This window comes from Meles meles, chromosome X (assembly GCF_922984935.1).
Source record: "Meles meles chromosome X, mMelMel3.1 paternal haplotype, whole genome shotgun sequence".
Taxonomy (NCBI): Eukaryota; Metazoa; Chordata; class Mammalia; order Carnivora; family Mustelidae; genus Meles; species Meles meles.
In genome coordinates this window covers 23465847-23478731 of record NC_060087.1, presented here as the reverse complement: position 1 = coordinate 23478731, position 12885 = coordinate 23465847, and positions in this window count along the sequence as shown.

Genomic DNA, 12885 nt, shown 5'->3' with positions numbered 1-12885 from the left:
TAGCCGATATTCTTTGTAGTTATCTCTAGTGATACTCTCTTCTTGTACCAGGCCTTCTATCTAAATTACTTTAGGAAGTTAAGGGGGAGAAAAAAGCTCTTTCTGAGTCTTTTGGGCCTTGATGTCTTCAGCTCAAAATAGTCAATGTACTAAAGTGGCACATTCTGAGGATACTCATTCTGAACCCTATCAATATGAATGTTGTTTGTTTCAGAATTAATAGCCATTTGTATGTCTTCATTGGAGAAGTGTCTGTTCATATCTTCTGCCCATTTTTTGATATGATTATCTGTTTTGTGTGTGTTGAGTTTGAGGTGTTCTTTATAGATCCTGGATATCAACCTTTTGTCTGTACTGTCATTTGCAAATATCTTCTCCCATTCCGTGGGTTGCCTCTTTGTTTTGCTGACTGTTTCCTTTGTTTTGCAGAAGCTTTTGATCTTGGTGAAGTCCCAAAAGTTCATTTTCGCTTTTGTTTCCTTGGCCTTTGGAGACATATCTTGAAAGAAGTTGCTGTGGCTGATATCGAAGAGGTTACTGCCTATGTTCTCCTCTAGGATTCTGAAGGATTCCTGTCTCACGTTGAGGTCTTTTATCCATTTTGAGTTTATCTTTGTGTACGGTGTAAGAGAATGGTCGAGTTTCATTCTTCTACATATAGCTGTCCAGTTTTCCCAGCACCACTTATTGAAGAGACTGTCTTTTTTCCATTGTATATTTTTTCCTGTTTTGTCAAAGATTATTTGACCATAGAGTTGAGGGTCCATATCTGGGCTCTCCACTCTGTTCCACTGGTCAATGTGTCTGTTTCTATGCCAGTACCACGCCGTCTTGGTGATCACAGCTTTGTAGTAAAGCTTGAAATTGGGTAACGTGATGCTGCCAGTTTTGTTTTTGTTTTTCAACATTTCCTTAGCAATTCGGGGTCTCTTCTTTTTTTTTTTTTTTTTTTACTTTTTTTTTTTTTACTTTTTTTCATTTTATTTATTTTTTCAGTGTAACAGTATTCATTCTTTTTGCACAACACCCAGTGCTCCATGCAAAACATGCCCTCCCCATTACCCACCACCTGTTCCCCCAACCTCCCACCCCTGACCCTTCAAAACCCTCAGGTTGCCCCAACCTCCCACCCCTGACCCTTCAAAACCCTCAGGTTGTTTTTCAGAGTCCATAGTCTCTTATGGTTCGCCTCTCGGGGTCTCTTCTGATTCCATACAAATTTTAGGATTATTTGCTCCAGCTCTTTGAAAAATACCAGTGGAATTTTGATCGGAATGGCGTTAAAAGTATAGATTGCTCTAGGCAGTATAGACATTTTAACAATGTTTATTCTTCCGATCCAAGAGCATGGGACAGTCTTCCATCTTTTTGTGTCTTCTTCAGTTTCTTTCATGAGTGTTCTGTAGTTCCTCGAGTACAGGTCCTTTACCTCTTTGGTTAGGTTTATTCCCAGGTATCTTATGGTTCTTGGTGCTATAGTAAATGGAATCGATTCTCTAATTTCCCTTTCTTTATTTTCATTGTTAGTGTGTAAGAAAGCCACTGATTTCTGTACATTGACTTTGTATCCTGCCATGTTACTGAATTGCTGTATGAATTAATAATATAAAAATATATTTTTAAAATTAATGAATGACACATTAAAAATTAAGGGCTAATTAATCTTTTTTATTTGTAACTTTTCCCATTATAGTCCCCTGTTCTTATCTTACCACTTTATGTATTCAAAAGCTGTGTGATTTAAAAAATATTATATCTGATAATTTGATTATAATTTTTCCAGTATGTGTTTACTTAGGTATTTTGGCTTTTCTATGAACAGCACATTCATAATGTGAAGAATGTAAAAACAGTATATTAAATGGAATTATTTAGTTTTATTTATGTCTGACACCCTAAGATATTAAGTACCAGTAACCTCCTGTTCCCAAATTAGGGGATCACCTATGCAGGACATGTAAAAGAGACATAAAAATACCAGTTTGGTCACCAACTTCAATGTAAAAGTGAGTAGAGGTTGCAGATGTAGGGGTATTAAAGAGAATTTCATGGGTCAATTTGTAAGGCATTTTCTCTACCCTCTCATGGAAGTGATAGGGGAAAACTGTACTCTAAGATGGCTGCCCAAACCAGCAAGAGAATTCCAGTCCCTGTCTCAAAGCCCTTCCGGGTTCTTTCCTATCTTGTTTCCCACATGCGCTCCAAAAGTACCAAGTATGCAGAAGTAGAGTGGTATAAATTCCCCTCCCTGCTTGGGCTCAGGGCTCAGACCTTTGGAGAACAACATCCTCTGAGCCCACTGGTGTTAAATAAACCTCCAATCCTCCAAAGTCTCCAAGTGCCCATTGGTTCTTCTGTCAGGATCCAATCCAGGTTCTGTAACAGAAGGACTGAAGCTCTGGATCTCAGATTATCAGTGGTTTCTCAGATTATCAGTGGTTTGAGATAGTGGTGGAGAAGCAGGCTGCAATGTGGACTGAATCAAGGAAAATAAGTTCTTCTCTGTCTCTGGAAAACCTCACAGATTTTTCTGATGACTGTTTCCCACTTTTCATGGAATTGGGATTTGAGCCATTTTATACTATGTTAGAGAAAAAGATAATGTCTAAAAACAGGGTATTCTGTAGGAACAGATACATATGCTAAACTTAAGGAAATGTAGATTTAACCTGGAATCTTCATTGGTAGCCTAAAGTAATAAACCATTAGATACAAAGGAAGATACAAAGGTCATTATCCTTCTCATCAAGACCCTTGTGGATCTTCAGAACGCTAAACTTGACCAAGTGGTCAACATTGCCCATTTCTCATCCTCTACTTTGTCTTGACTTTGTTAAAGTCAAAGTCTTTGACAAAGACCTTGTCTTTGTCAAATTTGAGTTTGGCTTCTCTCCTTCCTTTAGGTGAGTGAGCTTGTCTTGCCCCAGACCCTTAGCAAACACTGGAAAGTGGAACTTGTCCCCCTTCTGGGTTCCTCCTGGAAAATCAGTTGATCACAACAAAACCCTTTTTCTTTCAACCCCTACCGGTCATTTCCCCTTGCCTGTCCAGCAGCCCCTTAAAAGTTTAAGCTTGTCTCTGCTCACCTCCTTTCCACAAGGGAAGAAAAAGTTTTTCCATTTGATTTTGAGATACAGATTTCAGAGAGTAGAGTGTTTTCACAACTGGACTTATCTTGCTTTCTAATTAAAATCTCTCCTATCTTAGTCTGGATTTCTTTTTGTTTGACATACTTCATGTACTCAAAATGTTAGTGTGAGGGAGTGGGAGAACTGTGTTCCTGTTGGAGGTAACAGAAGCCCAACCAGAGAGTACTTGAAACCAAAAGGTAATTTACTGATAACTAAGAAGTTCACAAGAAGTTCCCTCTACTTAAAGTCAAATAGGAGAAACTATCCACAAGATCAAATGACATCATGATATGATCTTTGTCCATATTTTGGCTCTCCTTTTGTTGTTGTCATTGTTTACTTCTTAAGAAAACTCTTCCAATATAGAGATAAAAACGGCCACCATCACATTCTCAAAAGGATCCTGAAATAAAGACCTTCAGAGTGGAACAAGAAAGCCTTTACTGGCTGTGTGGGAGAGGAAAAATTTTTTCTCTACCCTTCTAAGGGCTGAGAGCCCCTTGTAATAAAAAGACAGATTAAGAAGAGAAAAACAATCATTATTTTGATAACATGTATACCTCTTTTATGCATGGAAGATACCCAGGAAAACTGTATAACTCTCCAAAGCCATCACTTTGAATAACATCTCCAGCTAAAGTTAAAAGCTGTTGTGGGTGGGGAGCCAGTTACCAGGGAAAACAGAGTAATCAAGGGTAAGTTTGTTATGCAGATTGAAGTTCTTGCCTTCTCCATTGATAAGAGGTTCTAGAGATTGAGTCATTCTTCTGGTACCTAGAGGAGAGAGGGAGAAACTCTTTCAAATATGTTTCCTTTATAAATGTAAATGTCTCTTACAAAAGGGTAACTTCTACTTGGTTTTCAGAACTTCCTTCATGTCTGCTGTTTTTTAAAAATAATCAGCCTAAAATAATCCTTACGCCCAAGAGGTATATTTTGGGGTAACAAATTCTGCTCCCCATCAGCTGCTAGTAGGAGGGTTGGTCTGTCTTTTGGGTTCCTGGACCCAATTTCCAATGTGTGGAGGGGGCGTTTTCCTGTACCACAAACAGGCAATTCTCTAGACACCAGCTGGGTGTCCTACAAACCAACTCAATTTTTGACACTATCTACCTGGAGATAGTGTCAGATCCCACAGGTTAAGTGTTCAGTCCTAGAAAGACTGCCGCTCCCACTTCAGATACCAGTCATAAGCCTAGGTTCTCAACTGTGCTTCTGATCAGCTGGCTATAAATCAGAGGTTCCTACTACCCCTTCCTTAGGTTTGATTAATTTGCTAGTGCAGTTCACAAAACTTGGAAGAACATTTACTTACTAAGTTACACATTTTTTATAGAAGGGTTAACTCAGGAGCAGTCATATGGAAGAAATGCATAGAACAAGGCATGGGGAAGGGACTCAGAGCTTCCATACCCTGTCCAGGTGCACCATTCTCCCTATACCTCTAAGTGCTCACCAACCCAGAAGCTCTCTGAACCCCATCCTTTTCAGTTTTTATAGAGGCTTCATTACAAGGCCTTTCTCCTCCACTGGGTTGGTTCTCCTGGCAACCAGACCCCTTATCCTTACATTTTCCTAAGGGTTTTCCAAAAGTCACCTCTTAACATAGCAAAAGATACCTTTATTGCTTTTATGACAGGAAATTCCAAGAATTTTAGGAGCTCTGTGCCAGAAATGGGAAATAAAGACCAAATATGTATGAGGAATAAATTTTGGTCATCTGAATGACCAAATATATATATTTCTTATAAAGCAAATATTGCAGTTTGAAATGAGATTGTTGTGCCTTCTGGCAGTTAGTTGAGGTATTATGTGCTACAGGCACTCAGGTGGTTAAAGAAAAAGGAATAGAAAAATAAAAAATATGATACACAAGGGAAAGCAAGTAGATAATAGTCAGTTTTCCAAAGTAGATGTTTTATGGATAAGCAGTTCTGGGAAAGTACATACTCCAGTTCAAATTTAACAAGGAAAATGGACAGTTTAAGGAAGCATGGTTTTGTGTTTAGCAGGAAATCCAAGTGGTTCAGGATAGGGGCTTATAACTCCTGGGGTAGAGGTAGTAAAAACATCTTAACCCTTTATACCCTCTGGGCCTACATGGTCTCATTAAAGCAATACACCTCCTTCCAGGTAGCTTCAGCAAAATTTTTGTGGATATTGGCTTGTCATTGGCCCTCCTTGAATCAAGTGTTCATTTCTGAAACATTCACTGAGTGCTGAAAGATACCAAAGTTTAATTCTTCAGACCTACATCACGTGACCATCCTTAAAAGAGAGGGACTGAGTCAGTCTCATCTGAACCAGTCTGTGAATAGGGAGGAGTGGCTCTCTATTGACAACCTGAATGTACACTGAGAAAGAACAAAGCATCCCTGACAGCTGTAGTCTGGTAGGGATCTCTTGCTGAACATGAACAAGAATGCACAGAATACCAACATCAGATGAAGTCCATCTGTGTCCCTGATGAAGTGAGACAAAAACATGGCCATTTCATAATCGTGTCTGAGCTCAGCCAAAAACAAGAATGGTGAAAACCACAAAATTATCCACACTTCCCCTTTTCCAGCTTATAAGATGGTTGCTCTTTCTTTACCAATTCCGACCCTGCTTTATTTCTCACACCTCCTGGACAAAATTTATTAAGATACCCTGTCACTCAATTGCTTCTGCTTTTAATGACACCCAATCCAAACTAAATCTCCCACTTCCTTGAAAATTTGCCAAAGGCACCACAAGCCCAACTCCTACAAAAAAGCCCTCCCCAATAGCCTTTTGTTGACACGTCACCATGACGTGGAAGCTTCTAATAAATCCAGATATCTTTCCTAACGTTCTTTAGCTGGTAAGCATCAATACTGCAAAACTATTGCTTAGGGAATCTTGGCATCTTTTCAGTGACCACTGCTTTTTGTATGGATAAAACTAGGAAATCATGTATTTCAGCTGAACAAGAATGAGAAGCCTTAGGCTAACAGAAGACTGATGGCTTGATATTCATGACAGTGTGAAGATGCTACTGGTATTAAGCTTCAGTTGTTATTTTCTTCAACATCTGATGGTGTGGTTTCCAAATCAATCCAGTACTCTCATTGAGACAGGGACTTACATGATGAGCTATTGTTTGAGGTTACATTAGAATAAGAGAAAGTGTTAGTAGCAAAATTATTTTTAAAAGCTTTTGGAAATTCATTTTCAGAAAAGACAATTATTGATTTGCATCTTCATAGGCCATGCTAGAAAAGGAAATAAATAGGTGGTTTTCCTTTAAAATCTTAATATTTCATTTCCAACTCATCTCCCCTTTGTCAGAAGGTAGCTCTATCTAGATCACACTGTGATCCTGCCGGGTCTCAGATATTCAAGGCATTCCACAGGCTGGACACTGCTCCATATCCATGATGTTTCCTTTCATCTCTCCTTGCACCCCTTCCTTCAGGGTTCTTTGCTAAGGAGAGATGCAAATTTGAACAAAAAGATTAATGGCTGTTAATAGCTAAATGTGTTTCCCTCTCAGGGGTAAAATGCTGTAACAGAAAATAACTTTTGGCCTTTGATGCAGATGGTCTGAGTTTTAATTCTCATACTTTTGTGTACAGGCTTTGCCAGGCAAGTCATTTGTTTTTTCTGAACTATAATTTCTTTATCTGAAAAAGTAATCTTCATTCATTTTAGCACTTCCTGAGGGCCTTTGATATCTTCAGGCCAATGGATAACCACTGGGTTCACAACTATGCCCCTGCATTTGAGGCTATCACAGTTCTTTTTTTCTTACCTTACATAATTGTTTTTAAACTCAAATTAGACCATTAGTATGAAATCATTTGGACACTTGTGTGTTATCTTTAGAATGATGGTATGTGAAATAGTTCCTTCACTGTGTTCAATCATGAAAATGTAAGAGTGGGCATTTCAGGGAAAGAAATTGGTTAAGGATGGAGAAATCTTTGGTCAGAGATAACTTTTACTTTGTGGTCTTAAGTTCATTACAAGAAATTGCTGCCTAAATTCAAGGATTGTTTTCTCTATAGTTTGATTCTTTAACTTGTAAACTAAAAAACTATTCTTTCCTTTCTCTCCATATTTGTCTTATTCTTTCCTTCTAGTCCATAATACCAGTATGCTATAGAGAGGGACAGATGAAATAAAACAAAAGCCCATATTTATTTTCTATGCTGGGTAACAAATTATCACCAATTTAGCTGTTTAAAACAATACATATATATTTTCCCATAGTTTCTGTGGGTCAAGAGCGCAGGTCTGGGTTTAGCTTAGTGTTCTGCTCAAGGTCACACAAGACTTCAGTCATGCTGTTGGTTGAGCTGTGTTCTAATCTTGAGGCCTGACTGGGAAAGAATCTGCTGTCAACCTCATTCAAGTCATTGGCAGAACTAATTTCTTTGCCCTTCTATCACTGAGGGCCCTGGCTTTTTGTTGGCTGTCATCTAGAAGCTATCATCAGGTCCCAGAGACTACCTATAGATCTATAGGTCCTGGTTTTTTGTTGGCTGTCATCTAGAAGCTATCATCAGGTCCCAGAGACTACCTATAGATCTATAGGTCCCAGAGACTACCTATAGGGCTTTTCCAACATGACCACTTACTTCTTCAATCTGCCCAAGGAGGGCCTAGTCCCTTTTCAAAGGGTCTTTACCTGGTTAAATCTCCCTTTTGATTAATTCAGTTTGGACTAATTTGGTATCTTAATTATATCTGCAGATCCCCTTTACCTTTGCCTCTTCTGTAGCTAGAAGCAAGTCACAGGTCCTATCCACACTGAAGGGGAGGGTATTATGCAAGGCATGAAATATAAGTAGGTGGAAAATGTGAGGGCCACCACAGGAATCAAGGAATCAAAGAGATCTTTAAAAAAAAAATCTCAGTTTGATCTTTTTTATTTTATTTTTTTTAAAGATTTTATTTGTTTATTTGACAGAGAGAGATCACAAGTAGCAGAGGCAGGCAGAGAGAGAGAGAGGGAAGCAGGCTCCCCACTGAGCAGAGATCCCGATGTGGGACTTGATCCCAGGACCCTGAGATCATGACCTGAGCCGAAGGCAGTGGCTTAACCCACTGAGCCACCCAGGTGCCCCAGTTTCATCTTTTTTTAAAAAAATCAAACATACTATACCATTTCCTTAATTTCTCAGTCACAGTTATTTTTATTTTGTAAGCTGCTTTAGGAAATAGAGCTGTATTTCTCCAGGGGATAGGCAGTACTTACATGGAATGGATGGAAGTATGGGTGATAGATTGGTGACATTACCAATAATAATACTTAGCAATTCATTATGTGTCATGGATTGTTCTAAGTTTTCCTCATGAATTGTTTCATTTAATCCTTACAACAACCCTGTGAGGTAGGTACTATTAACATATAAAAGGAAAAATGTGATCTTTTGGATGATCTACATTGTAATGTGTAGTAATATTTGCGCCCTCAGTGCTTAATGTGGTATATATGTAGTTGTTTAATCTAGATTTTTTAAATACTCTGAAATATTTATGAATACCATTTAGAGTCTACAGTACTTACATAGTTATTAAACCAAAGGTTCTTGGTAAAGTATAAACAAAAACCAGCAAGCAGGTTATTAGGTATTTGGGATTTCTAAACTTGAACCTGCTTTTTTGTACTTGCTGAGAACTTGAGGCAATCACCTCAACTTCTTAGATCCCCAAAATCTTTAGGTGAAACCACATCATCTATAAGAGTCTACCTATATTTAAGTAAAGTACATTCAAAATGCTTGGCGAATTTTTCACACTGGGTGTACCTAATAACCAAAACCAACTTTTAAGTACATTAACTATAGTAGGAATTATGCTAGGTAACTAAAGTTCATATGTGGACAAGGGTTTTGCAAGTTAGGTTTGCATTCCAGCCATACAATTTACTAAATATAAGTGACATGGCCACTTTGAGGATTAGTCTCTGTGAAACTGAAAAGAGATTTTCTTGCCACCCAGTTTTTGAAATCAATTAAGATAACTTACATAAAGCAATTAGCATAATGTTTGGTGCCATGATGTTGCTCACTTTCTTTTCTCAGCTGAAAAAAATTAAAATGTAAAAGAATAATCTATAAACAATACAAAATAAATTTTATCCTCATATAACAATTCAAACTTTAAAAGTATAAAGTTTTAATATTTTCCTTTGGGTGTTTATAAACATATGACACTCCAGAGTGGATAGGGATGTGTGTGTGTGTGTGTGTGTGTGTGTGTGTGTGTGTGTGTGTGTGTAAAGCTATCGTGTGAATAAAGAAGTTCCCTTGTTAGCTGAATGAATCTTTTAAGTTGGGAGACTTGAATATAAAATGTCTCCCTTGGTGATTATAATGGAAAGTCATGTGTACATTTCTGAATGTTCCATTACACACATTTTAATTGAAGTGGTATTTTAATTGCACAGTGATTGCAGTTTTATAAGTGAGACTTATAAAAATAGTCTATGCTATACTATATTGAATGAAGCATTTCAGCATTTAAGAAGATGATATAAATAAGAGTTGTAAACTACATTAAGCTCTTTTGATAAGGTGATTGCTCTTTAATTCCACCTTTACTACCTATAGGCTGAAAATGGTTGGAAAATGAACACTGTAATTGACTGGCATGGGAGATTTTAACACTTAACTTGCAGTGCTGAGGGAAATCAGTTTTTGTACATCTTCTGAACTAAGCTAAAATCTCTATCTAGAGCTTTACTATTAAGTGGCCATCTTATCAACCTTGCCTTTATATGTTTCATTCTCATTTCTTTGTGGGATACTCTTGCTCATATAAACAAAAATAAACATGGATATGTTATGCTTTTAGGATCATGTATGGTCCCTTTGATCATTCCTTTGTGACTATTCCAGGTATTAAGAAAACACACGGTTGGAAATTTACTTTTTCAGACATCCTGTGCCCACAATATCCACTTCTGTACTCCCCCCCTTTTTTGCTATTACTTCTTTTCTATTTTTTGTCCAACTGTGTTCAAAGGAATCTATATTGCCGTGGAGAACATGTTGCCTTAGATTTGTTTAAAGAAATTAAAAAGACTGAAGATCACAGCAGCTGTTTTTCTTTTTTTGTGCAAGTTCCCTTTACACAGGACCATGTTTTGAATGAGTGACTGATATTTATGAGGCTTTAACTATCAGAATCTGTGAGGATCTGATGAGCCTTACTGAAAGATAACACATTATAAAGTCATTGGAACCATTGTGCTTCTGAATGAACGGACTCAACTAATTCTTTTTTTTTCTTTTTTAAAGATTTTATTTTTTTCAATGTTCCAAAATTCATTGTTTATGCACCACACCCAGTTCTCCATGCAATACATGACCTCCATAATACCCACCACCAGGCTCACTCACCCCCCTCCCCCTCTCCCCTCCAAAACCCTCAGTTTGTTTCTCAGAGTCAACTAATTCTGTGTCCAATGTCCTATTTGGTACATATATTGGAAATAGTTTTGCTCCTAACTTAAAAATACTATGTTTATGATTTTAGTTTCTTCCTGACCACTCCTAAAAATTGACAAAGTCTAGAACAAACAAATGTGTTTCTATAAGGTTCCTAACTTATGAAATAAGGAGGTTGGGAACTATTTGGTTTCTAAGGTTTTTTTTCAGAGTCATGTTCTTGGTTTTATCTTTCCAGGCTTCCATGTTTATTGATCACATAATTTAAACATTTTGGTACCTTTTATTTTTTCTTTACTTTCTTCATTTCCAATTGATCTATAATGAGCTTATTTGATTATTAAATGAGATTGGGGATAGATGCATAAAATGGGATCACCTTCTTCCCTGTAAATAGTTGAGGACAAACAATATGGAAAAATAAATAAGTTAAAAACTCAAACTTTGTGGGGAAAAACAAACAAACCAACAAAAACACATACCAAAAAATCCAAATCAAGTCCCTGATGAATTAGAGTAAACTTTGGACCAGATCTGGATAGTAGCCCTGAAGAAATTATATGCTAAGTTCTCAGGCATCAGTCTCACAGAACTGTTCATAAGTTACTAGCCTACTAAACTAGCCTTCCATCTGTTGAATCATAAGGTCGTTTTCCATGGACAGGCTGGGGAAGTTTGGCAAAACTCATGAAATAACAAGAAGTTCAGGGGAAAGTGGAGTTCAAAGAATTAGATATACCATCATTGGGGGAATCAGATTTTAATTATGGCTGAGCATAAATGACTAGCAGGTGAGAATAAAGATCTGTAGTTGCTCATCTTGGTTAGCTGAAGATGAATGGAAGCTAAATTACAATATAAAGGATACCTAAGTTACTGGACTCACTGAGAGTCATGCCTTCTATCAACTGGTAAATGGAAAATACTCTCAGCAGTGAATGACAAGGAGAAAGAGTTTTTAATTCTGTTGATCTAAACCTGAGATACTTACTTCTCAACTCATCCCCTGGGTCTTTCTCCTTCACACTGTTTAATGAAAGCTTGAATGTAGAAGATATGTTCAGTTGGCACTTAGTATTCATTTCAACCACATTTTAGTTAGTTTTTTTGTTTGATTGTTTTGTTTTGTCTTGTTTTTTGTTTTTTTGTACTTCAGAGTCTGGAAAGCTAAAAACTATTTTCTAGCTGTCTTTAGCTAGAAACTTAGGTAGTTTCTGTAAGCATTTATGTGAATTTTGGAATGAAGTGTTGTTCCTATTTTTTTTCTGCTGTCAGGAAAGCCATGTTCCCCCATTTCCACCCCTACAACACTGAATGTTAATTGCTAGCATCCATGGTGTCAAGAAGCAGAATGTGAGATATCTATTTTGGGCTGGTGGGGATCTATAAAGAATGGCATGGTTCTAGAGCCAAGAACTGGAGCCACTTAATGATCACCGGATTGAAGCTATGGTGGTGTGTTCTTGCAGTCATTAGTTTCAGTGACATCTTTCTGATTAGCTATAGTCTTGAAGATGTAGCAACTCCAACAGGTGGATCTGTTCTGTGTTGCTCATTATGGAATAATGTATGTCAGCCCATTCCTTAATAAGTTCTAATTTGTTTTAAATCTATTCTTAAAATAACTACAGACATTTATGTTCTGTATAACTAGAATCTGCTTGAAGCTTGTCCCAAAATGAAGTTTACTGGTTCAGAGATGAATGATAACATACCTAAGATGTGTCATATACGAAAATAAGGCAAATAAGCCAGAGAGTCAAAACATTAAAAATAAAAGAAAAAAACTTTTAGAAAAAACTTGCTTACAATAAAAACACATTTAAAAACTTTCTACATTTAATCAAATATATTAAGATAAATATGTCTTCTCTGAAACAGGGCTTAAGAGATGTGGTATAAGATTCCAAAGAAGGGAAATGAGAATAAGAGAGAAAGACAAACAATCAGAATGCACAAAATAAAAGGAAAAATGTCATTAAAAGAAAGTCAAGTTTAACCCACTGATTTTTTTTAAAGATTTTATTTATTTATTTGACAGAGAGATCACAAGTAGGCAGAGAGGCAGGCAGAGAGAGGGAAGCAGGCTCCCTGCTGAGCAGAGAGCCCGATGTGGGACTCGATCCCAGGATCCTGAGATCATGACCTGAGCTAAAGGCAGAGGCTTAACCCACTGAGCCACCCAGGTGCCCCAAGAAAGTCAAGTTTAAATCAGCAAAAATAGAAAGAAATGAAAGAATGAAATATCACTGAGCATTTTTTTTTAAATATTTTATTTATTTATTTGACAGAGAGAGAGGTCACAAGTAGGCAGAGAGGCAGGCAGAGAGAGA